The sequence below is a fragment of the Triturus cristatus genome, chromosome 4_1 (assembly GCF_964204655.1).
Source record: "Triturus cristatus chromosome 4_1, aTriCri1.1, whole genome shotgun sequence".
Taxonomy (NCBI): Eukaryota; Metazoa; Chordata; class Amphibia; order Caudata; family Salamandridae; genus Triturus; species Triturus cristatus.
Genome location: NC_140585.1, coordinates 1,015,100,454 through 1,015,127,247, shown reverse-complemented (window position 1 = coordinate 1,015,127,247; position 26,794 = coordinate 1,015,100,454). Strand labels below are relative to the sequence as shown.

The following is a 26,794-nucleotide window of genomic DNA, read 5'->3' as shown; positions in this document are numbered from 1 at the left end:
TTGTTTATCAATGGAGTGACCAAATATTTTTCAAATTTTCCAACAGATGCACCCTCTTTGGCTGGCATGAAAGTTCCCCTGCTCATGTTCGCAGATGACACTCTTATATTATCAAAGACACGTCAGGGACTCCAATCAGCACTGTCTCGGTTCGAATTGTTTTGCCGCGATCATGAGCTGGAGGTAAACGTGGGCAAAACCAGGTTTATGGTCCTTCGAGGTGCTCGCCCGGTTAAAGCAAGGGTTGAAATGGGTGGTGCAACCTTAGAACAGACCTCAAGCTTCACTTATTTGGGGGTCACACTTAGTGATAATCTAGGTTGGAAGCCCCAGATTGATATTCTTACCCTCAAGCACTCTCAACTAGGTGGAGCCCTTCTTAAAGAGCATAGGCAATCCAAGACTAAGCCGATGTCCCCTCTGATTAAAATATACGGGTCCAAAATACTTCCCGCAGTGATGTACGGAGCCGAATTATGGGGGTTTAGTAATTTGGACCCCTTGAAGGTGGCACAAAATAAATTCTTAAGGACTGCAGTTGGGCTCCCCCAATCATTCCCCCGTATTCCTCTCCTTTATGATTTAGGCTGTCAGCCTGTCGAGGACATGGTGCGGTACAGGCCACTGGCGTTTTGGCGACACCTATGGACCACTCCCGAACTGTCCTTATATGCCAAGGCTTTGTTGGAAGTTAGAGCCCTTGGGGGCTCTCACAAAATCAGCTGGTTATCTGAAATCAAATCTATTTTGATTGACTCGGGCATGGGTGATCGTTGGACAAACCCCGAGTCTGCTGTTTTCCCCCAAAAAAAGAGGTTCAGGGACACCTATTGGCTTTGGATTAAAGGTAGACGTCATGCTTCCTTGTCTGGCAGCTCCCTGACCAACACATACCTGTCAGTTAAGGATGATTGTATCTTCGAGGTGTATTGGGACGTAATATCACAGCAGCTGGATCGGAAACTATTCCACCAATTTAGAGTAGGTACTCTTCCCCTACGATGTTTTACTAAAGGGTGGAATCTAACTGGTATTGGTACATGTCCCTTTTGTGAGGACCAGTTTGAATCAGTTGACCATTTTTTGTATGTTTGCCCTGAGTACCAGCAACCGCGACGTCTTTAGCTGCGCCTTGTCTGTCGTGAAATGGGTGTTAGGTCCGCACAGGATGCCACAAGAATTTTAAAATCTGATACATCAATATTTGTGGTTACTGGTGTGGCCAAATTTATTAGATGGGCATGGCTCCTACGGAATAGGCGTGTTAGCCTCAATCCCCCCGGTCCTATATAATGCTAGTGCGATCGGGTGTAGTTTTATTCCCATTCAAGTCGTTATTTATTTGCAAATTTAATACTCTTTTTATCATGTTTTTACTGTGTTATTCATTAATTGGCTCTTTTGCCTATTATGCTAATTTTTATCCCTTTTTAATTTACTGTAATAATGGATTTGCTTTTATGTCTTTTAAGATGAAATATTCGAAATAAAGACTTATTTGACTTGACTTGTAATTATTTTAGTTTTTTCCAGTATTTTGAAAATAATGTTCAAATATCTTCGTATTTATATAAGTTAATGTGATTTTAAGTATTTTTTTTTGTCTTTTTACAATTTTAAATTAAATGTATTATTTTTACAAGTTTCTTATTTCATACAGTAGTGATATTTACTAGGCACTATACTTTATTTTATTATGTATTAAAATAATTTTAATAAATGATTTAAACTTTTTATTATTAAATGTAATTCTTTCATAACCCAACACTTTTTCTACTGTTAGTTAGACTGGAGTGGGAATAGTTAGTCTGACCCTTGCGAAGTCCAACACTTCCCCTACTGTTGCTTAGACTGTGGTCAGAATAGTTAATTTAACTCATCCGAATGCCGCTGCTTTACCTACTGTTGCTTAGACTGGAGGAAGAATAGTAAATCAAACTCTTTCAAAGTCCAACGCTTTCCCTACTGCTGCTTAGATAGGAGTGGAAATAGTACATCTAATCCCTCCGAGGTTCAACCCTTTCCCTACTTTTGCTTAGCCTGGATGTGGGAATAGTAAATTTAAGGCCTCTGAAGTCCAACTTTTTTCCTATAGTTGCTTAGAGTGGATTTTTAATATGTATTGTATTGTTGTTTATTGTTATTTTTTTAATTGTTTTGCTTTTAGAAATGTTTATATTTTGTGTAGCTAAATGGTTTTCGCTATATTTGTTTAAATAATAAATGTTCTATATATATATGGGCTCATTACGATGCCGGTCGGAGTTGCCTCTGACTGACACCGTCTCAGTCTCGGGACCAACCGACATTTAGTCGGCGGTTTGGACCGCCTGAATACGATGCAACCGAACACTGTTTGGTTGCATACTCACTTTTCTCTATGGGAGCTGGTGTTACGGCCGTAAACCGTCTGTAATACAGGCTCTTACAGAGCAATGAGTGTGTGTGTAAAACCCTGCCCCCAGTGACCGACACCCCATGGTACTATTCACATTGAAGTACGTCTGGCTATGTGTCAGTGGAAGAAAAGGGGGAGAGAAAATGAAGAACGAGTGCTATGTAGGAATAGAGGGGGGAGAGTTCCCTCAGGACAAGAACCATCACAAACCATAAGGTGACATACTTCATCATATGGGTTCCCTCCTCACACCGTAGCGTGGGCTACGACTCCCTGAGGGGAGGAGCAGAGGTGTTTTCTCAGAAGATGAGCGTAGGAGTAGAGATGAATGAGGGGCAGAGTGCAGAAAGGTGTGAAAGTGTGATTTAAAAATGTCTATCTAAGTCCACTGGCAGTTTATTTGGTGGTCATTGTGACATGGTTAAAATGCAAGAGGGTTAGGAATTCAACAGATATACCCTAGTTCATAAGTCAACATATTTCGGCCAGAAGGCATTCGTCAGGACCTATATTATCAAGTCACTTTGCAAAAAGTGGTTAAAGTGAAAAAGAGAAAGTATACAAGCCACCACTGGAACTGTGTGGCCCATTGTTCAACGTCCCTCTTCTTTTCAGAGGGATTTGTAAAACGAATGCGATAAAGTCACGTGCACTCTCCAAGCTCTTGTGCCATCTCGTGGTGTCCAGTCGTTAACCTGGTGCCCCTCCGAATGAGATGTAAGGCTACCGGAATCTGTCTTTGGGGGCCCGTAGCAGGCCCCCCTTCACCATGGGCTACTGGAGTTTAGTGATGCTGTACACCATGGGTACTCGTAAACATTTCCCCAGGGGTCAAAAAGTATGGTCTTTGGTGAGGCTGAGGGCTGCATTGATGCCACCAGCAGGGGGGTGAGGGGACAGGTGGATGTACGGTGGTGAAGTGGACTGTGACTCATGGAGTTATTTGGAGGGTTTCAAACCATACTGCCCTCTAAATTGTGCCACTAGTCTGTAGAAGAGATACAGATTTGACAATACTGTGCTATACTGTATTAGAGTCTCTGTCCCTCTATCACAACCTGGGGTGAGCCTTCTCTGCTTGCCATTGATACCTTTAGCAAGTCAAAGTGCAAAAGAAGTAACCTGGTTATTGAATTTGAATGAAAAACAATCTTAGGCCTCACAATCTCCTTATTCCTCTGGTCTCTCATCTGTAAACATTGGGAAATTAGAATGCTTAGAAACAGGCTGGCAAGTTCTATAAAAAAAAACCTTCACAAAGACCCCCCTCATGCTTTGTTGAAACATACACTATGAGGGTTGCTGATAAAAGGAGCATATAGAGTGGTTCTTATAATAGTCGTTGGTAATGCCTGTGCACGAATATGCGATGTTACATCACATGCCGTACAACGCATGTGATTACAACGCGGTCATTACAACGACCGTGTTGTTACAACACATACCATTATATCGTAAGTAATTTCTACGACTTGCTGTAGGGGCGCGCTGGACTTAGAATAGTATATTTGCTATTTCAACTCCAGCGTGCGCAACAGTAGGGAAGGTGTTGGAATAGTGAATCATACTATTCCTTAGTTTAGAGCACCCCCTACAGCAAGTCTTAGAAACGACTTGCGTTGTAATGGTTAGCGTTGTAAAAACGCAGTCGTTGTAACAACCGTGTTGTAATCGCATGCGTTATACCGCATGCGATGTAAACGCTGCTTCCCCCTGTGCACATACTCCTTTCATTGCTCTTGACGATATCACTGTGTAGTTTCAGATACTTGTGAAACGTCCTCTGAATGTGTGCCTGCACTTTTTTTCCGGCTTATCCTATTATAATATTGTATTGCAATATGAGTTACAATACCACAGTATATATGCTTCATTGATGAAGACTAGTCTTTTTCTGCACTGGTGTGTTAGCACCCAGTACTGAGGTAAAAGCGGAAACGTGCTTACCAGATATATGAGCAAATGCTATTTAAATTACAGTACACTGCTTCCTTCAAGCCCTGTGTAGAAACAGGATAATTGAATGATGTGTTCCGGCAAGGGCTCATGACTGGATTGACATTTCGCAACTGGCATACACCAGTGGTGCTGGAATCATTTTCAGAATGGTTGCATGTCATTAATGTTACATCACTGAAGTCATATGCATTGCGAACAATCCATATAGCACACAAAACCAAGTGTAGCCTATGTATTCAGTAGGAAAGTGGTAAGGATGTAGTAAGTAGCTGGTGGCACATTTTAGAGCACACTGCTGCAAATATATTACTAAAGCATGGAGTGGTAGTGCACTGCCATCACAGACAACACTCTTTCTATTGAATTGACCATTACAATTGCACATACAGTTTTACTGATAAAACTATGCAATGCACAAACGTGTGGAAGTCAGCATCACCTAGTGTATTGGTTTGTTTGGATCAGATCAAAATGTTTGTTTCCACGACACTCCAAAATTATATACTATGTGCTTCATTTGTGCTTTCCTAATTCTGATATATTCTGAAGAATTATACAGTTCATTTTCTGGCATTTCAATTCTGTTGTGTGCATGAAAAAAAAGAAAATCCTACAGTCTTTCCTTTCACACTTCCAGTACCCAGAAACATTGTCACAAAATCCTCTGAAACCATTTTGCAATCAGAGGAAGATAAGTAAATACCAGGCTCGTTTTCAAACGAAAAAACAGCAACAGGGCCTAAAATTTGACCTCTACCTTTGAATGAACAGCAAATTTCACAAGATGAAAACCAAATTTAAAGGCCTCTTTATTGCTCATTCCACTTCTGAACTCCAGCATGTTTATTTTGGGGGTGCTTTAGCATCCCCCCACTCCCTTATTTCCAGCTCCTATAGCATGGGCATGAAATTAAGGAACCAGTTTTTAGGTCTCGCCTGACCCAGCGCATGCGCTGGTCTGGCAAGACTTTTTGTGAGGGCTCCAAAAAGTGCTACCATGGCCAGCCTAGAGCTACAGTGCATGTGCGCGTGCTGCGCTTGATCGCTATTTCTTTCATTTTGATGTTTGATCGCGATCACTTTAGCGGCCGCACGGCCGCTTTGATGTTCTCCGTGAGCCATTCTGTTTATTACTTCTAAAATATTCCTAGGGAGACTGTGCTATAAATTGGGCTCCAATCAGTAATGAAAACAACTGTTAGTGACATCAGCAGCCTCATCAGAAAAAGATGCAGACAGTAGAGTGGCTTATTGCAAAACCAAATTCTATTCAGAAAACATACTCTAAAAGAAGGCTAGAAAGACAAGATCCCCCCCACCAACTAAGTCGATTTGTATTGTGCTGTACCTCTTTCAGAACCTGTCTGCCATTTACGGTCATTAAGTACCAGCTGAAAAGAGTCAAAAATGGCCATTGAGGTTAAGAGAGACAAATGTATCTGTCTTAGTGATAGGTTATATAGGACAGTGCCAATTTGCACGGCTGTACATACCATGCACATCACAGCTCAGGTATTTTTTCACCAATCATAACAAAAAGAGACGGTTAAGTATGAAAGAAAAAGTAGTGCAACTGTGGCCGGAATCCTGAGATCAGGCACATCCGAACAGACATCATCACAGACACTTCCTAACTAATCCGAAGAATGCATTAAACTATCAGGTTCAAACAGAAGCAATAACTAATGGAAAATAAAAAGGGCAGCGTTTAATGGTGACTAGAGAAGTATTATAGCTGTGTAAACAGTTAGAAAAAAGTAATATCAACTTTAACAATAAAAGATGAAGTAGCAAGACTATGGTCTTTAACCCCTTCCCTGCTCATGACGGAACCACTCCGTCATGAGCCACGGTCGCGCTGTGCTCATGACGGAGTGGTTCCGTCATGCTGCGGCCGTTGGCGGCTGCTCCGCCCACGCGGCACCTTTTTCCCGCCTGTGCGGGCGGATTGCGTAAGTGGGCGGCGCCGTGACGGAACCACTCCATCATGAGCACAGCTCAACCGTGACTCATGACGGAGTGGCTCCGTCATGAGCACAGCGCCACAGCGCTGCCCCCAAACCCCCCCCCAGCGCTGCGGCGGAATTCCTGCCGCAGCCAAGGGGTTAATGATGCACATAAATGCAAGAAATGACAATCTAGAGCCTCGTTTTACAGAAAATATATTGACTGCTCAACCTTTGAGAGATGTCAGAAGACTGACTGACAAAGCTGTGATTAACGTGACTTTGCTTTTACAAAAGATGTTAACCGAGGCTTTCGCATATAAACCATGAAGCTGCAAAGTGACTTTCCAAAATAAGAACTTTTACACCTGCAGCTTCAGGCGGAATACGGAGTGAGGCGCCTAAAGCCAAGAGTCCTCTCACCACCCAGCAAAGGACTGAGCTATATCACCCTCTTTGGTCCTTTACCACTTCACAGAACGCACTGAAGCAACCACTTCGATGCATGTTAGGTTTCTGCTAACGCAAAAATAAATAAACAATATGCTATTCAATTGAGACTCCTGTGCCTAGGCTTGAACTGTGAATTCAGATGTCTGACTAATCAAAATCAACTCCTCACTAATTGTTTTTTTTTCTCCAATTCTTTTACCATTTTCCTCAAATGTAACCAACTTTGTTTTTTGAAAGCCTCCTTATTTCTTTACGCCAGCAATGTTCTTGGTCAACGGATGACCTGTAAAAGGGAAATGGGATACCGAGTTAATCCACAGACCCAGTCAAACTTTAGAGATAAAAGCGAAGCATCACTCCCTGCGTCAGAGAAGGCAGAGTGGCATCAGCAGCCTCTCTGTTCTGACTTGCAGGCAGAGCATGGCAAAGTGACTGTGTTATTACTCAACACAGCTGCGCTTCAGGTGCAGACTGACAAAGAGGCATGTTCTCGCTTGACTCCAGGAGGCTGTGTGCTTGTACACAACAGGCCGGAAATGGTCCCAGTTCCAGGGATGCAGTGCCCTCGGCCTACTGAAAAGCTTCCAGAGATCTGAAGGTCCGTCCACGCGCCCGCAGGCCGGTGATATAAAAAAGGTTAAACTAGAGAGGAGTGTTTTTTTTGGCAGAAACGTTACAATTTGAAGGTGCCCGGCTCTTTTAAGCTCCCTGGGCTATTAATGAGTGATACAGCATCCCTGAGTACTCGTACGACTCTCACCCATATGAATGAGTCTTACAGAAATTGCACTTGAAGTAAAAAAGAAAAACTACGTTTGCTTTTGCAAACCCAATATACTCTGATAGTTCTTATTGAGTAGCCCCGTTTGTACTAACATCTCTTACTGTGATAGCAAATTCTGTGTGAGAACCTCTTCATTTGCTTATGTGGAGCTATTGCAGAAAGAGATATTAGGGAAAACTACTAAGATAAACTACTACCTGCTTCCAAAGCAGGGCATGAGATCTCCATGCACAAATAGTTGTAAAAGTGTTTTAATAATAAGGATATAATGCTTAATTTAGATGTGTTTAAATTAGCCTGACAAAGCATTAACCAGACTACACGGACATTTCACATTTGCAGAAGGAAAATGTTCTTTTTGTGCTAACAAGCATACTCCAAATGTATGTGTTTCGCTCTGTGCTTTTCCATTTCAGAAAATCAGCAAAATAGAAGCCTCGTTTGTGGTGTTTACTGTATTAATACATTGTATCAATGTGCCTTCCTTTAGGGATCATAATGTTCCTGCCTTTATAACACTCATGGTCTTTCGCTCAAGGTTTTTCTAGTTACTATTCATTCGTTGAACAAAGTGAAAACGAGCATTGGCATAGCCATATGGTCTCGCCTTTGGGACCTTATAAGTGTTTAGCCATGCAACAGTTGCATAACTAAATACTTATAAGGTCCCAAAAGCGAGACCTATTGGCTATGCCAGTGCTTGTTTAAAGTTATGTTATTGTATAGAGCACTGACCAAAAAAAGTCAAGCTCATAGACAGAACATTGTTCCTCACAGGCATGCAAGATTGATGAATTGGCAGTGGCAGAGATAAGTAAAATTAGTCAAGCAGAAAGATCGAAGGTAGGAAACCTTTACAAAGAAATACTGCATGTTTACTGCTGTGAACTAGCATACAAGGGAGACAACTGAAAAAACTTACTCTCATGGACCACCTCATGAAAAAAGAGCTCCCGGAAAGCAATCGCCGGTGGAAGATTACAAGGAACCAGTCAGAAAGGTGGTAAACAGGCTATGCTCCACAGGAGGGATAAAAACATGCTGGACATCCTAAAACAAATAAATCCAGCAAATAAAAACTAAGCAAATGTGAGTTACCAAACAAAAAGTCAATGGTAAGCAATAGTCAGAATGCATTCTTAGGGAAGCTTTCAGCATATCCCCAATATGGCTTTACAACCAGACTGCTGTGCTGTCTGGTAGACTTTGACCTAAAAGGATAAAGAATGGAAAGAGTCCTCCAGCCCATCCATTCTGGAAACCATCCCCCTTTCCTCTTCCTCGTCAGATGTTTTCTCTTTGCCCTCAATGGCCAAACCAGCTCTGTGCCTGTCCTTGTTTTTCTCACCTCAGCTACAGAGGTGCTGGAATAGAGTGAAGATATTTATAAGAGAGAGGGCTCACAGAGACACAAAGATCCATTCTGCTTAGAATAGATATCCAGTCATAGCTCTGCAACAAAATAGCAAAAACAAGGATCTAATCCAGAGATAAGTGTGAAAAGGGAAGTGTCAGAGGGAAGGGCGGAAACAGAAGCAAGGAGGCCGTATGGAGGTAATAGTGGAATTGATTTATTAAGTATATAGTCCCAAGGTTTCCAAATGGCAGGTTTTTAAAGGCAAATAGTCACATAAACAAAACACCATGTGGTCAGATTCTTGAGAAACAGGAGGATGGCCGCCAGAGTAGGAGTTCTCTTGACTTCAGCTTCGGTCTGGTCGGGTCCCCAAGGTTTTGCTTAAAAAAGAAAAGAAAGGAGGAGTAAGACGTCACGCTCAATTTGTTGCCATTTGCTACCACCACACCTCGTGAAGGATTCGCTAAATGGATTTCTGCGGGGAAAAAGGAATTTATACCAATTGAAAATATAGAGTGATTCTAAGGGGAAACAATCAAGGTGTCCCCACTTCAGGGTCTCAGGGGGCTTATCCACGAGTGACCCACCCTCCCCACCTTCCTTCCCTCTGCCCAAATCACGTACCGCTTTCTGCTGCAACTCTCCTGAGTTGCGGTGGCTTTTGTGCGTCCTCAGGGGTCCACTAGTCTTCACACCACACATCTGGGTTTTCCTGGTCTTCCGCGCTGTCTTCTTCTTCGTTTGCCTCCGCGACGTCCTTCTCAGCACCGGAACACCTTCTTGCTTTCTCCGCAGTCCTTCTTCCAATCGCCTCTCTTTCGGATGCTGTTTCCTCAGGATTTATCGTCTAATCCCTCGTTTCTTTTGCTATTTCAGATTGGGCAGTTTATGCCGTGGCTCCGCCCCTCCAGTGATCAAGAGATGTCGGTGTTTCACTTCCAGGCTGCGTAGAGAGAGGACAGGCTGTTGTCACTGATGGCGATTCCTCCCGCATTCGTTGTTCTCGTCTGAACCCTGGAGGTAAGGAGTCCATAGGGGGGAGATGGGGTTGTTATCCTAATCGCTGGGGTGTTTCGGGTTGCTTCATCACAGGAAGAATTCTATGTCAGGACCGGAGGCTTCTGATTATGCTGTCTCCATTTCTTTACTGAACTCACAGCAGCCAATGAAATTAAACTACACAAGTAAAAAACATCACATCCCATGAGGCTTTGAACCACGCCTCCTCATAACAGCCAATGGCAACATATCAAAGTATACAAAGCAGAGAGACACTTTCTTGGCCTCCTCTTTCTTTGCTGCTCCGCAGTCAAGATAAGTGCCTCTCTACTTTGTATACTTTCATTCTGACCCATACCGTTATTGCAAGTTTGCTGATTGATTCGCTATTTACTTTGTCAATGTTATTTATGGTGTTAATGTTATTGGAATTGCCGATGCGCTATGCCTATCGGTTTCTGTTTAGCCGCGCGCCGTAGTGCTGGGAGCGTTTAGCGCTTACCGGAGATTGTTTCCCTTTTCAGCGCGTGTTGCGCTGTAGCTATTTCGTCCGCTTTTGCCCCGTTCATTGTTTCCAGCGCCGCTGCCTTTCCCGATCGCAGTCCGCGATCGGAGGGATTTGGCCCCCCCCTCACAGGGAGCGAGACGCACGCTGAGGCCAGAGCGGCTTCCTGCGTGCGCATCGGGAGCTCGCGTGCAACTCCCTTAATTACCTGCCGGACCGACGCCCTGCCCCGGGCTGAATAGGGGAGAGACGCAGCAAGCAATTAGAGCCCAGTACGGGCCATTTAGGCGAATTTAAGGCAGCGCTTGGGTTTTTACCCTTATAAAGACAGCAATCTTTCCCTACAAGTCCTGGAGGACGTAAATTTTGGAACTTTTTGCTCAGTCAGGCAGGTGGGAGTACTTCCTTCCCCATTAGTCCTGGGTTGGTCAGGTTTCTTCTATTGATATCCCTGTGGGGGATTGTCTCAGTACTCTTTGGCTCTTTTTGCCCCGGCATTGCTCCCAACTGACACCCTACCTTGCGGAAGGTGGGGTTGATAGTAATAATTTGGCTTCCCTCTGGGGACCTGTTGATTGAATAAGTATTTATTCACCTAAAGCATGGCAGACTGCGATTTCTACCAGGAGGAGGTGGCTGCGTGTGAGGATCAGGGGGATGATGAATATTATTATTATGACGATTCCATGGAGGAAATAATCGATAAGAAATTGGATGCTAAATTAGATAAGGCACTCTCCTCCGCCTTATTGCCGATTACTCAGAAATTAGATCGTCTGGTTGCCCCGAGTCCTGCTCCCTCTGGCACTGGTCCGGTTCCGATGCCCCTCCCTTCCCCCGAGCCCCTCGGCATTCCTTGGCCCCATGCACACTCTTACTCTAAACTCTATAAGTCTAATGAACAGGCCCACGAGGGCGCCCCATGCCCCCGCCTATTCCTCCCTCTCCTACTCCCGTCCTGGACACCACTACGGGTCCTGACACTGACACAGATTCCTCTCTGGAGTCCAAACCTCGTAAATGTGCGAAGAAGCGCAAACACTCTTCCTCTCCCGTCCAACCCTCCCCTTTTTTGTTTGACCCCTCTGATATTGTCCACCCTCGCTCTGCAGATTGGGTTCCACCCACGGCGGTGGCCAACTACATGCAGACTCACTTACGGAAGAGTTTTGATAAGGTGGTGAGGGCCCGTCTAAAATCTGAATGCCCACGTCCGGACTTAACCCATAAGGTTGCTATTACCCCTGATATAGATTCCTCCATGACCACCTTCCTTAAGAAATACAAGAAGGATCCAAAGAAAGGGATCGATCACGCACTTCGGGCGTGTCAAGATAAGGTTCTTGACCTTGCGGGCCCCTTAGCAAAAATTCTAGAGTTAGCCCTACAGGCGCAAGAGACAGGGGCGGCCATTCACCCCAAGGTTTTGGCTGGATGGGCTCAACGAGCAATATGCATGCTGGGTAATGCCAACTGCGCCTTGGCCTCAGAGCGTCGCAAGTCTGTCCTCCTGAGGATTGATCCATAGTTGGTGGAATTGGCCACGGCAGAACCAGGGCCGCTAGCTGAGGGTCAGCTCTTTGGTGACAAATTCGTAAAGGACATTGCCAAATTTGTGAACACTTTTGCCTCACTCGACAAGTCTCAATCCTCATTGAAGAAGGTGTTTCATCAGGTCTCTGGTAGGGCCGGGCGTGGTAGAGGACGCTCGACCGGCCGCTACTCCAACCCCAGTCCTCAAAGAGGTTTCGCACCCAGGTGCAGGGGCTATACTCAAGAGCCAGAGCAGGCTGGCTTCTACCCCTCCAGATCACGTAGATACAGGGGCCGTTTCAACCGAGGTGTCAACCGAGGCTACAAAAACTTTGAGTCCCAGTCTTCTGGTAAGTCCTATGTGCCCTACGTTTTCCCTGGGGGGCAGGTTATTGCATTTTGTTGTAAATTGAGCTCGCCTCACCACAGATGTTTGGATCTTGCAAACAGTTCAGGGCTATCAGATAGAGCTTCTGCAGCCCCCATGTCAATTTATTCCTCCTCGACCTCTCCTTTTTTCCCTTCTAGAGCAGAATTTTATAGACTCCGAACTTCTAGAGCTTTTGGCCAAACAGGCTATTGCCGTAGGACCCTTCATTCCCTGAGGGTTTTGCAGCAACGCCTTCTTGGTGCAAAAGAAAGGAGGAGGTCAGAGACTAGTGTTGAACCTCAGAGACTTCAATCCCTTTGTTGTCTACAGGCACTTCAAGATGGAGGGCATCCATCTTCTGCGGGATCTCCTGCTGGAAAAAGACTGGATGGTCCGGTTGGACTTGAAGGACGCCTATCTCACGGTACCAATTTGTCCCGCTCATCAGAAATTCCTTCAATTTCAATGGAAGGGACAATTGTACCGGTATCAGACCCTTACCTTTGGCCTATCATCAGCCCCGTGGGTTTTCACAAAACTCCTGAAACCGGTGGTTTCCCGCCTTCGGGAAATGGGGGTGCGCATGATTGTCTATCTCGACGACATGTTGCTCCTGGCTCAAGATCGGAACCTTCTGCTCACTCACTTGGAGTGGACGATGACCCTGTTACAGGATCTGGGGTTCGTCATCAACGCCAAGAAGTCAATGATGATTCCGAACCAACAGATAGAATTCTTGGGCTTCCGAATAAATTCAGTCTCTGCCCAGCTTCTCCTCCCTCTGCCCAAGATCAGGTCTATCAAACGAGAAATCAAATCCACCTTGGCCAAACAGATGATTTCCTTGAGGGTATTGGCGAGGATCGTGGGTCTACTGGTCTCCATTCAGGCCATTTTCCCGGGTCCCCTACACTACCGAGCCCTTCAACGGCTCAAAATTCATTACATTCAGAAGAAGTTTCATTACAACCACCTCATTCCTTTATCTCCAGACGCTCGAGAGGAGCTTCTGTGGTGGCTGGAGCATATGTCAGCCTGGAACGGAAGGGCGATTTTTGGCGCGTCTTCGGACGTAGTTATCGAATCCGACGCCAGTCGCTGGGGCTGGGGCGCTCGGTGTGGCGACTTTGCCACAGGCGGACGATGGTCTGCCGCCTAGTTACGGTTGCACATCAACTGCCTTGAGTTTTTAGCGGGCTCATTTGCGATTTGATCAATATCTCCCCTGAAGAGCAATTGTTGCATCCTCCTCCGGATGGACAATGTGTCGACGGTGAGATATATCAATCGGTTAGGAGGGACGAGGTCCCAAATGTTGGTCAACATTGTGAAGGAGTTTTGGCACTTCTGTCTAAATCACAAAATTACGGTCATAGCGGAGTACCTCCCAGGCAAACTCAACCAGGTAGCGGATTGGAACTCCAGGTTCTTGAGAGATTACAGCGATTGGAAGCTTCACCCCACGCTGTTTGCGGAGATCATGAGTATGCGAGGCCCTTGCAAGATAGACCTTTTTGCCTCTCGCCTCAACGCTCAGATTCCCTTGTTCTTCAGTTGGAGACCGGACCCGATGGCGATGGGAACGGATGCGTTCCTTCAGCATTGGGGCCCACAGAGGAATTATGCATTCCCTCCCTTTGCCTTGATCCCGAGAGTGGCGGCTTTTGTCCGCCGTCAGACGGCTTCAATAGTGTTGGTGACTCCCTTGTGGAAGACTCAATCATGTTTTCCCACACTATTGGAATTGTCTGTGGATCTTCCCTTTCAACTCCCGATCTTCCCAACGGTTCTCCAGGACCCAGTGGGGGCTTGCCACCCGTTACTCCTGCAGAACCAACTACCTCTCATGGTGTGGACGCTCTCAGGAGACACAAGAGCATTGAAGGCCTTTCACAGGCAGCTGCCGGCTTTATACGACAAGCTTGGGCTCCGTCCACCCGAAAACGATATTCGGCTTCCTGGAAGCGATGGGTGGGTTGGTGCCTTCAACGGCAGGTGGATCCCGTGGGTTCGGATTTGACTTAGATTTTGAACTTCCTGTCGGAGTGTGCAGAATCGGGGCTGGCTTACAGGTCAGTTAATAACTTCAGATCAGCTATCTCGGCAGGCCATGACTCTATTGATGGTAAACCAGTGGGGATGCATCCCCTGGTGTGTAAGCTACTTAAAGGGGTTAGAGTAGCCAATCCTCCTCGACCCAGGTATTCGACCTTATGGGACGTTTCTAAGGTACTCTCTTTATTGGAGTCTTGGCCGGAAAATCCAGAACTTTCTTTAAAACAATTATCGGCCAAACTCACTATGCTGTTATGTCTGATTTCCTGCCGCAGAGTCTCGGATGTTCGAGCTCTGGATCTGGCGGGCAGAATGTTTTCTCCACAGGGTGTCTCTTTTATCATCACGAGGCGGACAAAGACAATGTCACGTTCGGTAGAGTATCCTGCTTTCCCTCACAATAATAAATTATGTGTTTTGCATTGCCTGAAAACTTATGAGGAACGCACACTTGCCCCCAGGTCTGATCCTTTGGGGCAGTTGTTAATTGCAATTCAAAAACCTTATAGACCGGTTTCAGCTGCCACCTTGGCCAGGTGGGTTAGGTGGGTGATATCTGAGGCGGGCATTGATGTCTCTGTATACGGTGCTCATTCCACTAGAGGAGCTATGGCCTCTAAAGCGTATGTGTTGGGCTCTCGGTTAGAGGATATCCTGAGGTCAGCTGACTGGTCTACGGATTCTACATTCAAAATGTTTTATTACACGCCTATATCACATGTTTCTTCTGTTGTTATTGATGAGCTTTGAACCAGCATAATCAGAAGCCTCCGGTCCTGACATAGAATACAACATTTTCCAGCTATCGCGACAAGAATTTTAGATTCTATTAAGGACACGGAGGCGAGGATTATCCCACCCGTTGGGACAGTTGTATCCACTATCATGTTGTATTATAGTACTATTCATAACAAATTATTCCCCACCCCTAAGGAATCATGTTTGTGGGTTCCCTATTTTCAAACTTGTTTTTGCTTTCAGGAAATGACTCTAACAAGAACTGAAGTACTGCTCAAGCTGGAGCTGGTTCTTCTCGGATGTGAGGATGTTGACCTCAGGATGACGAATTGAATCTAGCGAGAACTGACGTATTTCTCCGGCTGGAGCTGGATCGCCCCGTGTGAGAAGATGTTGATCGCAGGATTGGGTGACTATATTCTCCGTTGAGAATTCTAAGGAACTGTTTATCTCTCCATTGAGAGTCGAACTGGTGTGATGTTCGTTCGGACTTATGGACTGGTTTCGCAAAGAAAGAGGAGGCCAAGAAAGTGTCTCTCTGCTTTGTATACTTTGATATGTTGCCATTGGCTGTTATGAGGAGGCGTGGTTCAAAGCCTCATGGGATGTGATGTTTTTTACTTGTGTAGTTTCATTTTCATTGGCTGCTGTGAATTCAGTAAAGAAATGGAGACAGCATAATCCTCGCCTCCGTGTCCTTAATAGAATCTAAAATTCTTGTCGCGATAGCTGGAAAATGTTGTATTCCCCTCTGGAATTTTAGCTTAGAAATGAAGAGGTCATCTGCTTCTGACAGGTGGCTGGATAATATGAAAGCTAGGAGATCCAGGTGCCTTGCTACTGATGGTTTGCTCAGAGAAGAAGCTGGAGACTGTGATAAGAAGTGGTAATTCTATATTGTACCTTTTTGTTTTAGCATTGGCCAGGATGTACCTAGATAGATTGCACAACTGCATCTAAAAATCCTTCCCTTCATGTGCAGTGGTGCTACTGAGAAAGTGTGCAAGTTAAGCAGCATGTTCTATCAGTGAACACCATGGAGTAAAGTGGGGCTTAGGGAACACCTGCCTAGGCTCGTAGACCCTTGTATGCAGAGGAAGGAGACTGGTTGACACAACTACAAGGTCAGCAGCAGTTAACTTTGTCTTAAGGGAAAGGCTGTAATTTAATTGGTTGTTTGAGATAAAGCTTAACATTGTTTCCAAAATGTCTGCTGTTAGGATTTTTGCAAATTAAGCATACTTGCAGCAGCAGTTCTTGAATATAGAACATGCTCTTGGCTTGGGAGAAAGTACTCTTCATGCTCACAGCTCAGACACTGACCTTGCAATATGTACATTCACTGACCTATTTATAAATATCATATTTCAATCTCTTATTGCCTTTTGAACTAATCTCAACATTCAGCTTGATTCATACTCTCACAATAAGAACTGAGGAAGAAGAAAGAGGCGTTGTGGGCCTCTAAACATTGGATGGACACTGGCATAATGAGCCACTGGAGCTCGGTACTGGAGAAAGAGGGACTGGAAAAAGAGTGGTGGTGCCAGAACCCAAAGGAGATCATCTGAATGCAAAGGCTCTAAAATTGAGTTTTGTGTATGAATTGGGCAACTGTGGGGGGGTACAAAGGTTAAAGGTACGTTTGACTTACTGGAAGGGGTATGGCGGCATTTGACATAGAGGAAGCAGCTACTGTGAAGCTTGAAGATGCAGCTCCATTCCTTAGCAGAGAGAGAGAGAAGATTTCCCCCGCCTTTGTAGTTATCATACTTTCCTAATCATTGTCCTTTTATGCTTTATTTATTCGTTTATGGGAGGCTATTTTTGAAAAAAAGACCATACTGAATTACCAAACTTTCCTTTGGTTTCAAACCCTTTATAAGCCTGGTGAGGGTTGGGAGAGGTTTGAAGGCTCAGTTCTGTTGCATGTCTGATGTTTAAGGTCAGTGGTGGCTGGTGACTATTGTAGGTGGTGAGGTGCAAAATTTGGTGATAAGTTTGACGTATGAAGCATGTGAAACAAGTGAAGTAGATTAACATAAGGGGCATTCAAAGGTGTTCTCCCCTTGTAAATTTTGACAAAGGAGGGCAAAATGGGACATTTTAAAGAAAATGTTGGCAAACAATTTGGTTTAAAATCAGTAAGGTTTATGAAAATATCCCCTTGTAATATTTAAAAACTTAAAAGACGGCACCCATGTTTTGTGGCGCAAAATATTTTCAATGTGCCCATTGCCTCAATCAGGGTAATGCTCAGCATGTGTGATGCACATCTGTAAGAAATGGGGTCTCTAGTTGGCAGAGGTATGCACCCTGTCCAAGTAGGGACCACCACTCTAGTCAGGGTAAGCTAGATACACACTAAAAGATAACTTGTGCTCACCTTCCGGCAGCTTGGCACAGAGCACTCAGGCTTATCTAAAGAGGTAGTCAAGCGATGACTCGATCCCACAGTCGTGGTGATGCATCAGTTCCGTGGATGAAACGCTGAGATGCATTGATTCCAAAGCGGGATGCACTGGGTTTCTCCACACAGACAAAAGATGCGTTGTTATCTCCACTCTGCAGCGGCAGCAATCCATGGTTCCAATGCATCAGGCTCTCAAGGCAATGTGTTGGTTGCGAGAGCGATGCACCAATTCTATTCCCGCAATCGGGTCAATGTGCTGGTTCTGCTACACGCAGACTGAATAGGCTTCGATTTCAATTACGCAATTATCTGGGTCCACTTCCAGTGAACCAGGCACAGAAGCAGTGGTAGAGACTTTGATATACCTGAGCCTCAAGCAACAGGAGGAAAGCCAACACGCCCTTGGAGATCACTTCAGTGCAAGGAGGCAGAGTCCAGCTTTCCTAAGTCAGAGAGCAACAGGAAGCAAGGCAGCACAAGAGAAAAGCAGGCCTTCCAGGTCAGCAGTCCAGCAGAGTTCCAGTGTTTGATGCAACGTAGCAGATCTTCTGACAGAGTCTAGTTGTAGGTCCAAAAGTGTATGATTCTGTGGAGTAAGAGACCAAGTACTTATACCCAAATGTGCCTTTGAAGTGGGAGTGACTTCAAAGAAGGGTCTTTGAAGTGCACACAGGTCCTTTCTTCCCCGCCCTGGCTCCAGACTATCAGTAGGGGGTAATCATTTCTTTGTTTGGAAACAGGACACTGCCTATTGAGGTGCAAGTGTCCGCTCCTCCCTCCCTTCCCAGGAAGAGCCATCAGAATGCAGATGAGAATTCAAACACACCTAACATTCCTGTGTTTGTGGCTGTCTAGAGGGAATGCACAAAGCATAGCTGTCACACGCCCCAGACGTGTATTGGAGACCAGCTGCAGGCACACAGCGCAGTAAGAGCAGAGAAATGCCCACTTCTAAAAGTGGTATTTCTAAAATAGTAACGTTAAATCCAACTTTACTAGTAAAGATGATTTATCATTACCATTCAAATGATATAAACATGACACTAGTTCTCCTTTATAATCAGGAAATACAGCTTAAAAGTGTATTGAGGAATTCCCAATGTTAACCTATTAGAGAAGTGAGCTTCGCAGCAGTGAACAACAAATTTGGGTGTTTGTCACTGCCAGGACATGCAAAACTTAAAAGTACATGTCCTATATTTTACTTACACAGCACCCTGCCCTGTGGGCTACCTAAGGCCTACCTTAGGGGTGACTTATGTGAAATAAAAAGGGGAGTTTAAGGCATGGAAAAGGTTTTAAATGCCAAGTTGAGATGAAAGTAAACTGAACACACAGGTCTTGTAGTGGCAAGCCGGAGGTAGGTTTGAAAGGCTACTTGTGTGGGTGGCACAGTCAGTGTTGCAGTCCCACTAGTAGCATTTATTTTACAGGCCTTGGGTACATGGCATACCACTTTACAAGGGACGTACAAAGAAATTAAATATTCCAAACCGGTGTAAACCAGTTATACCATGTTTAGAGAAGAAAGCACATGCACTTCAGCACTGTGCAGCAGTGGGTAGCAGTGATAAAGTGCTCAGAGTCCTAAAGCCAATGAAAAGAAGGTTAGAAGAAGAGCAGGAGGAAGGCAAAAAGTCTGAGGTCATTTTGCAACAGCTTTCACACACTCATATAAAACTGCACCTTGTTGCCATAGAAGATTTACCATTGAATGGAAGACAGTTTGTTGCATATAAACATTCATATCCAAATCAATCATCAAGCATCCTCATCTGTCAGGGACATGACAAAACGACACATAATGAAACGTTTCACAATGAATTAAATCACAAAGAAATGCGTGGTTGGCCCACATATGCAATTGATCCGGTAAATGATTACGACTCAAAAATTAACAATAGGTAAAATAAAAAATGCCTTTATATTTGTTGTTCCATACTCTCAGGTTCCAGAACTAACGATAAGGAAATTATAATTTTTGTTTGTACTGTGTGATTCCATGAATCAACTGTTGGACAAGCCTGAGCTTCAGTAATGATTTTAGTCTTCTTGCTTTCATTTCAATCAGTGAATTCTGGGAGTTGGAGCCCTCCTATGCTTGAAATGAAACAGTTGGACAAACAAATCTATTCAGATTGCTTTGTAAAATGAGGGCTCAGGCTGTGAACTTTCTGTACTACCAGGAGTTGTCTGGCGCCCGAGTATTAATTACAAAACGCTTCCCAGATAGACTGCATTTTTTGCCTCTATCTGGTGACTTGCCAATCTCTGCTGTGATTGTGTGTTGGAAGAGTAAAATGCACAGTTTTTTTCTTCTTTGCCTTTTGCTAGAGTGATAAAACACCAAAATCTGCTCATGGACTCGTAACAAGCTGCACCAACACCCCAAAGTAAAATGAAAAAAGTCTCTGAAACGCCGTTCCACAAATAGCCGTGCGCACATTCGGATCGGTCTATACAGCTGCTGTTGTGGGCTGGGCTGCATTGGGGGAGGGGCATTAGAATGTTTTGGAAGTAAGAGTTTCTGATAATGTACACTGATGTTATCACAAGTATGCTGGGCATGTTTAGGAGTGTTTGAGTACCACGAACACTGACCCTAAACTAGATAACAGGAAAACGAACAAGGCAGGGTCTGCCCGGTTGGCTACTTTTGTGCTTATTACATTTCTCCATCATAAATTCACATTTTTGTTTTATTATTTATTTTACATTATTATTCAAGCTCCCTGTAGTTTGGAGTGAAGAACAGAATGTCTTTGTTTTGTGCGATTTTTTTCTGTTAAATTGGCAGCTAAAGATTTGTTAAAGTCACAAGTCTCAGATTTGAATCAGTGTAGGCATGTCTATGTGAGCCCACTGCAGAGGTGAGTCAGGCCCTGACAGAGGCCAGCTGCTTGGTCACCTGCCATTTCCTGGCAGGGTTTTTCCCTGCTTGTCCCCGGTGCGGTCCAGCTGGGACTGGTAGTCTCCCCCAGCCCCAGGTACTCGGCCAGCAGGTCGGTGTTGCTCAGCCTCAGACACTCGATCACGGCGTTCACGAAGGACGTGTGTTCCCGTGGTTCTTCAGCCCCAGGATTGTTCGGGCACTGCAATGGGGATCAGTACTGTTTCAGAGCTGCGCGGCGGTCGGCGGGCTCTTCCGCAGCCCACTCCCTCAGCTCCCTCCCTTTGTCCAATCAGGAGGTCTGAGACTAGCGCGAAGCGAAGGCAAGGGAGTACTCTGCTCCGGTTGTTGCCACCCACTTCTCTGTCTTGAGGGGGGTCGGCCCGGCCCCTTGCCATTCATGTCAGTGGCGCGCTACTGAAGTCACCTGGGACGCAGTATAGGCGCCTCATTTGAAAACAGCCATTTTCCGCTTTCACTGGCCACTTCCTTCAGGATGACATCAATCCTCTCGCATGTGCTTCGAGGCCGAGCAATAGTCCTCGCCCCGGCCAGCACATGCACATGCGCAGGAGGTGTCTCTGACCTGGCTGTGACCTCGTCCCTTCCTAGGAAAACAGTCACACAAAACAGAATTTGATTTGTGTTCCACACGGGACAGTGAGCACTTTTGAGGCTGCTGCATTGCGTGTGGTGGTGTCTTTCTCTTGTCTCCAGTGCCCGATTCTCGTCCGAGTCTAGTGGGGCAACACCTCTTTCACCCATATGCACCAGCCACCACTGTATGAGAGAAGTGCCAGGATTGGCCGGGGGTGGTGAAAACAGTACTCGTTCCGAGACCTTTGGGACTGTGTCTCTGCTTCCACAAATCCCTGACAGTGTTGACTGTGGAAGCATCAACTGTGCATGTTGGGCCACAACACAATACAATGCCCATCAATCTGACGTGTGCAGTTCAGTTACACAGCCTCAGCAGGTCACCCCAATCAGCCACACCTACTGCTGGGAGAGACAGCTCTGTGGTGGTACTGTCCCATTAAGGAAGCAATGAAGGACGTGTGCTAAGGGGGGAAACTATTTTAATTGAATTGTTTTTTAAATAAAAAATGTGCAATGTAATGGCTCGTAGTGGGGGTAGGTGGGCAACTCCCCTATGCCCACATGTAGGAACCACCCCTGCGGGAACAAATGAAATATAGACATCTCGATGGTAATTAGCCCAAAGATTGGCTCGTAGGTTAGCTCATTTGCAATTGGGTGCACCAAGTCTATGAATTCAAAAAGGTTAGTGATAGTAGCATCAGTTTCACTTTGCTCATGTTCAGGCGCAGTCTGTCAATTTAAGCAGATACAGAACCACTTTGCCTGCTCATTGACACTGGTAAATCCTAGGTGCAGACCAGTGCAATCACAGTCATCACACTGTTGACCTTCGCCAGGGATGAGAGCAAGGTTGGCAGTCCAGCCCCTTCAGGCTCACAAGTGCTGAGCAATGGGCTTGTTGTCTGTGCATATGATAACTTTACTCCGAGTATACAGAGAGTCACCCTTCTATGCCAAAAGGGAAAGGGTGGGTTATGCCACAACCAATAGAAGCTCCCCTTTGTGCAACCTCACTTCTGTGTTGACCTCAGTTAATTCTGCCCTGGACTCAATTGAGATGCACTAAGAAATAAATACTAGGAATACAGTGAAAACGTCTATCACATAAAAACTATGCAACACTGTCTCCTTGTTATAAAAAATCAATCATATTTACTTCTTTTTTTTAAAACTGAAATCTATCATCAAGTTATATAAAATATGCAAAGATTTAATACACACATTTCTTGTAATCCATCATACCCTATTGCACTTGCAATCACAATACCACATCGTAAATATTTGTCATTGTTCTCATTATGACCATACAAACAATAATAATAGCTCAGAAGAAACTTACACTGTAATATAAATGTTGACGGGGTGTTTCGGTGGTATTCAGAATGGTTAACACCACCTTCTTCAGCACAACAGTATTTTTATAAAGATCATAAACAAACTCTCGGAGACAGAAATATATAAAAAGGCAATATCAGTCTAAAATAATGTAGACATTTCGATTCATTGCAACATTTAGTTTCACTATATTGTTAGTGCAAACCATTGGTCCAAATTGGATGATATCCACACCAATTACTGACTAGTCACGAACCCAAATGAATTAAGATTGTCCCTTGTACTGACTTCAAACCATTAAATCTACCTCAACCACTACTGTAATTACTCTTTGGTGGTCCTATTAAGGGGTACCAATTCCTCCTTTTGCACTGAATAAAACATTTTTCTACAATCTCTGCCTGTCACCTAATGGTCAGGCTGGGGCACAAAGTTGCCTCTTGCACAGGCTACATGATCCCATAGACCAGGGATACTCAAAGTATGGCCAAGGGGCTGCACCTTTAATTACAGCCCCCTGGTGAACAGAAACACTGTGCTGCTGTTCATGTGACACAGGGTCAAGACTGATTTGCATATGGCTGGGTTCAAACTGGAAAGGCATGGTGTGCAAAAAAACGATGGATTTAAGCCCAGATCTCTGTACTGGGGTGAATGTATGACTTTGTTCTGCATTCTGTCCATCAACTGTTGTTTTTGCATTTGTCACCCCGAGTGGGAAGGGTATGCCCAGACGTGGGTCCCGTGCTCTCCATGCCACTGGAAAAAAGCTATCCTGGCTGAAGAGGGGTGAAACCCCGAAACCGGTCCTAGGATGCTGGTTTCCAGTCCAGGGAGGACCTGGCTTGGCAGTATGGGCTGGACTGTTCCCATAAGGCACAGGGTCAAGACTGATTTGCATATGGCCGTGTTCAAACTGGAAAGGCATGGTGAGCAAAAAAACGATGGATTTAGGCCCAGATCTCTGTACTGGGGTGAATGTGTGACATTGTTCTGCATTCTGTCCATCAACTGTTGTTTTTGCGTTCATGTGACAGAGCAGGAACATTCAGAAAGCTGTGAAACAAACAGGCATACTTTATTTACAGGTTAACTAAAGTAACCGTAAAGAAGAAAATAAAGTGTCCTGGAAAACTTATTGTTTGAAACATCTTTAGCTTTAAAGACCTCTTGCAGCAAACATGTAAAAATATGCCAAACTCTTTGCAAACTTGAAAATAAATTACTTTTATTAACATGCATGATCGTTTTACCTTAGTAGATCAGATTATATAACTGTATTGAGAGGCATTTATTAGCAGTGAGTTTTCAAGCATGATCTTGGAAACATTCATGCCGCCCCCATTCTAAAAACAATGCCAAGAGCAAGTCATTTGTCAGGTGCACCATGTGTGTAGCCTTGGTTGTTATATAAAAACACAAGAGAAGGTTTTGTACAGCATGCATCCTGAACTCATATTTGTTAAGGGGCTCTCATATGTAGTAATGAAGAAATAGGAGGCAAAGCGAAATTAACCTATTGCCTAGGATCACACGATTTTGGCAAGTGTGTAAGCTAGGACTGATGCCAGGTTTTCTAGTTTCACATTTTGCAATTCAGCCACCAAAGGAGTATCTTTTCCCTCTCACATTCTACATTAGAAGTTAATGCTTTGACTTTAACTCTTGGTTCAAGAGCTTTCATCACCATGACTCTCGCATTGCTGGCATCAGTGTGGCCCTCGGGCATGCCACAGACAGTACAATGCATTCCCAGGGAAATGTTTGCGAGTACCCATGCCATAGAGAAACCCTGCAAAAGAGACAAATGATGGACGGAATGCTGAGCAATGCAAACATTCACCCCCAGTCACAAGAAGATACTGGAATTAATTATATGAACAATATCCAGGTATTGTAAAAATTGAGTCATGATTTGGGCGTTATTAGAGCCACAGTAAAAATATATGAATTGTTTGAAAAATGCAGTGATCCTTTCCTAACATAAAGCCATATAAATTGTAGGGAGGACAGACTCCTGAGATTTATCCAGATTTCCACCAGGTCGCTTCTCGAGGATAGGTCCCATGACTCACAATAAGGTAAAACTACATTTAAGTAGTGGCTTACTTCCCCAGGATGCTTGTTTCCGGTCCAGGGAATACTTGGCTTGTTTGATTTATTCAGCATTCTGTCCATCATATGTCTGCATACCACTTTCCGCCTTAAGTGGGATAGGTATGCCCAGACATGGGTCTCATGCTCACTGTACCACTGGATCCAAGCTAGCCTGGCTGATGATGGGTAATACCCCAGACCGGTCCCAGGATGCTTGTTTCCAGTCCAGTGAGGACTTAGCTTTGCAGTTCGGGCTGGACTATTCCCATGAGGGACAGGGTCCCTCATGCATATGGCTGGGTCTAAACTTGGGTGGCATGGTGAGCAAAAGAACAATGGATTTAACTCCGATCTCTTGACTGGGGGTGAATGTATGATTTATTCAGCATTCCGGCCATCATTTGCTTGCGTAGCACATCCCTCGACAGGATCATTAAACTTTAATTATAGGGTTTGTCTATGGGGTTATGTAGCCTGTGCAAGAGGCAATTCTGTGCCAGAGCCTGACCATTAGGTGACAGGCAGAGATTGGAGAACAATGTTATATTCAGTGCGAAAGGAGGAAATGGTACCCCTTAATAGGACCACCACAGAGTAATTACAGTGGTTTAATGGTTTGAAGTCAGTACAAGGGACAATCTTAATTCATTTGGGTACGTGACTAGTCGGTAATTGGTGTGGATATCTTCCAATTTGGACCAATGGTTTGCACTTATAATACAGTTGACCTAAATGTTGTAATGAATGGAAATCTCTACATTATTTCTTGACTGATATTGTTTTTTGAATATTTTTTCTGTCTGCTAGAGTTTGTTTATGATCTGTATAAAAAATATTGTTGTCCCGAAGAAGGTGATGTCAACCATTCCAAATACCACCAAAATGCAGCGTCGGTAGATTTTTTTATTTTTTATTGTATAACATTCTTCTGAGTTATTTTTATTGTTTGTATGGTCAGATGAGAACAATGAGACAACTATTGACAAAGTGATTTTGTGATTGAAAGTGCAATAGAGTATGAAGGATTACAAGAAATTTGTGTTTTAAATCTTTGCATGTTTTTAACCCATGTATATTACTTGATGATAGATTTCACTGTAGGCTTTTTATTATATATATATATTCAAACCTTAAGTCAACATTTAATCCCATCATGTTGCATGACAACATCGCTATTTACAATGAACTAGTGACAACCCAACTTAAAAAACTGCATATTTCTACATTACAGGCCCAACACAAAAGTCTTAAACAAAACAACTGTTATGGCAGCCTAATGAAGAAACTACAAAGTAATGATAATTTGATCATATGACAGTCAGACAAGGGAGGCAACATTGTCCTCTGGCCGAGGAAAATGTACATGGACGGGGCTCTTCAACACCTGAATGATCGCCAGTGCTACATGCGGGGTGATTGGAAGACGGTGAAATTGGCATGGAATGACTTCAACACCAAACTACTATCGTGGAAGAGTGCTGGGCTACTAAGTAGTGATGAATTCAAATTTCTTAAGGTCAACCACCCAGTAATTCCTGCCTTCTACCTGATTCCAAAAATTCACAAAGACCCCAACAAACCTCCCGGGAGACCTATATCTGCTAAAAACAGTATCATGGAGAACATTTCGCGCTACATTGATTTCTTTCTTCAAAGCATGTCAAAAATTTACCCTCATACCTACAGGACACGGGGGATTTTCGAAGAAAGATCGACACTATAACTTGGCAAGAGGACTATCTATTGCTTACCCTCGATGTCACTGCTCTATACACCAGTATACATCACATGGATGGAGGCAGAGCAATTGAGCATTACGTACTGACTAAACCAATTTGCATGTTGCAACACAACAAAATGCTGTCTGATATGGTTATGACTTGTTTAAATAACAATTACTTTTTATTCCAAAGTCAGGTGTTCCAGCATGTTGAGAGGAGTAGCTATGGGGGCATGCTTCTCCCCCAGTTACGCATGTCTGCACATGGGACTGTGGGAGGAGCAAGTCCTCAAGGCTAAGTTTGGTCACATCATGAGCAACCATATCATAGCTTAGTATCGTTACATAGACGATTTATTCCTTATTTGGAAGGGATCTGAGACAGCAGCAAACTTGTTTATTGAAGAGCTTAATGTAAACAACCTCAACCTGGAGTTTACATCACAGATCAGTAAGGTATCCGTACATTTTCTGGATGTAGAAGTGTACATCAAAAACAACCAGTTGCAGACCCGGCTACACTGTAAATCTACAGCAGGCAATACGGTGCTGCATGCCACCAGCCACCACCCTAGCCATCTGATACGGAGCATCCCATATGGTGAGATGCTGCGTATCAGACGCATTTGCAGCACAGAC

The 26,794-nt window shown here is 44.3% G+C and overlaps 1 protein-coding gene and 1 long non-coding RNA gene across 5 annotated transcripts in view; one reads left to right on the top strand and one right to left on the bottom strand.

Annotated features, from left to right (window-relative positions):
* Positions 1-15,677, top strand: part of LOC146855986 (uncharacterized) — a 178,294-nt gene extending 162,617 nt beyond the window's left edge. Inside the window, exons 2-3 of the long non-coding RNA XR_014981421.1 lie at positions 9,774-9,917; positions 15,341-15,677. This is a non-coding gene — a long non-coding RNA (uncharacterized LOC146855986). The remainder of the gene's footprint in view (positions 1-9,773; positions 9,918-15,340) is intronic.
* PANX2 (pannexin 2) overlaps positions 1-26,794 on the bottom strand; it is a 151,856-nt gene that overhangs the window by 61,745 nt on the left and 63,317 nt on the right. The gene's annotated exons all lie outside the window — the stretch shown is intronic.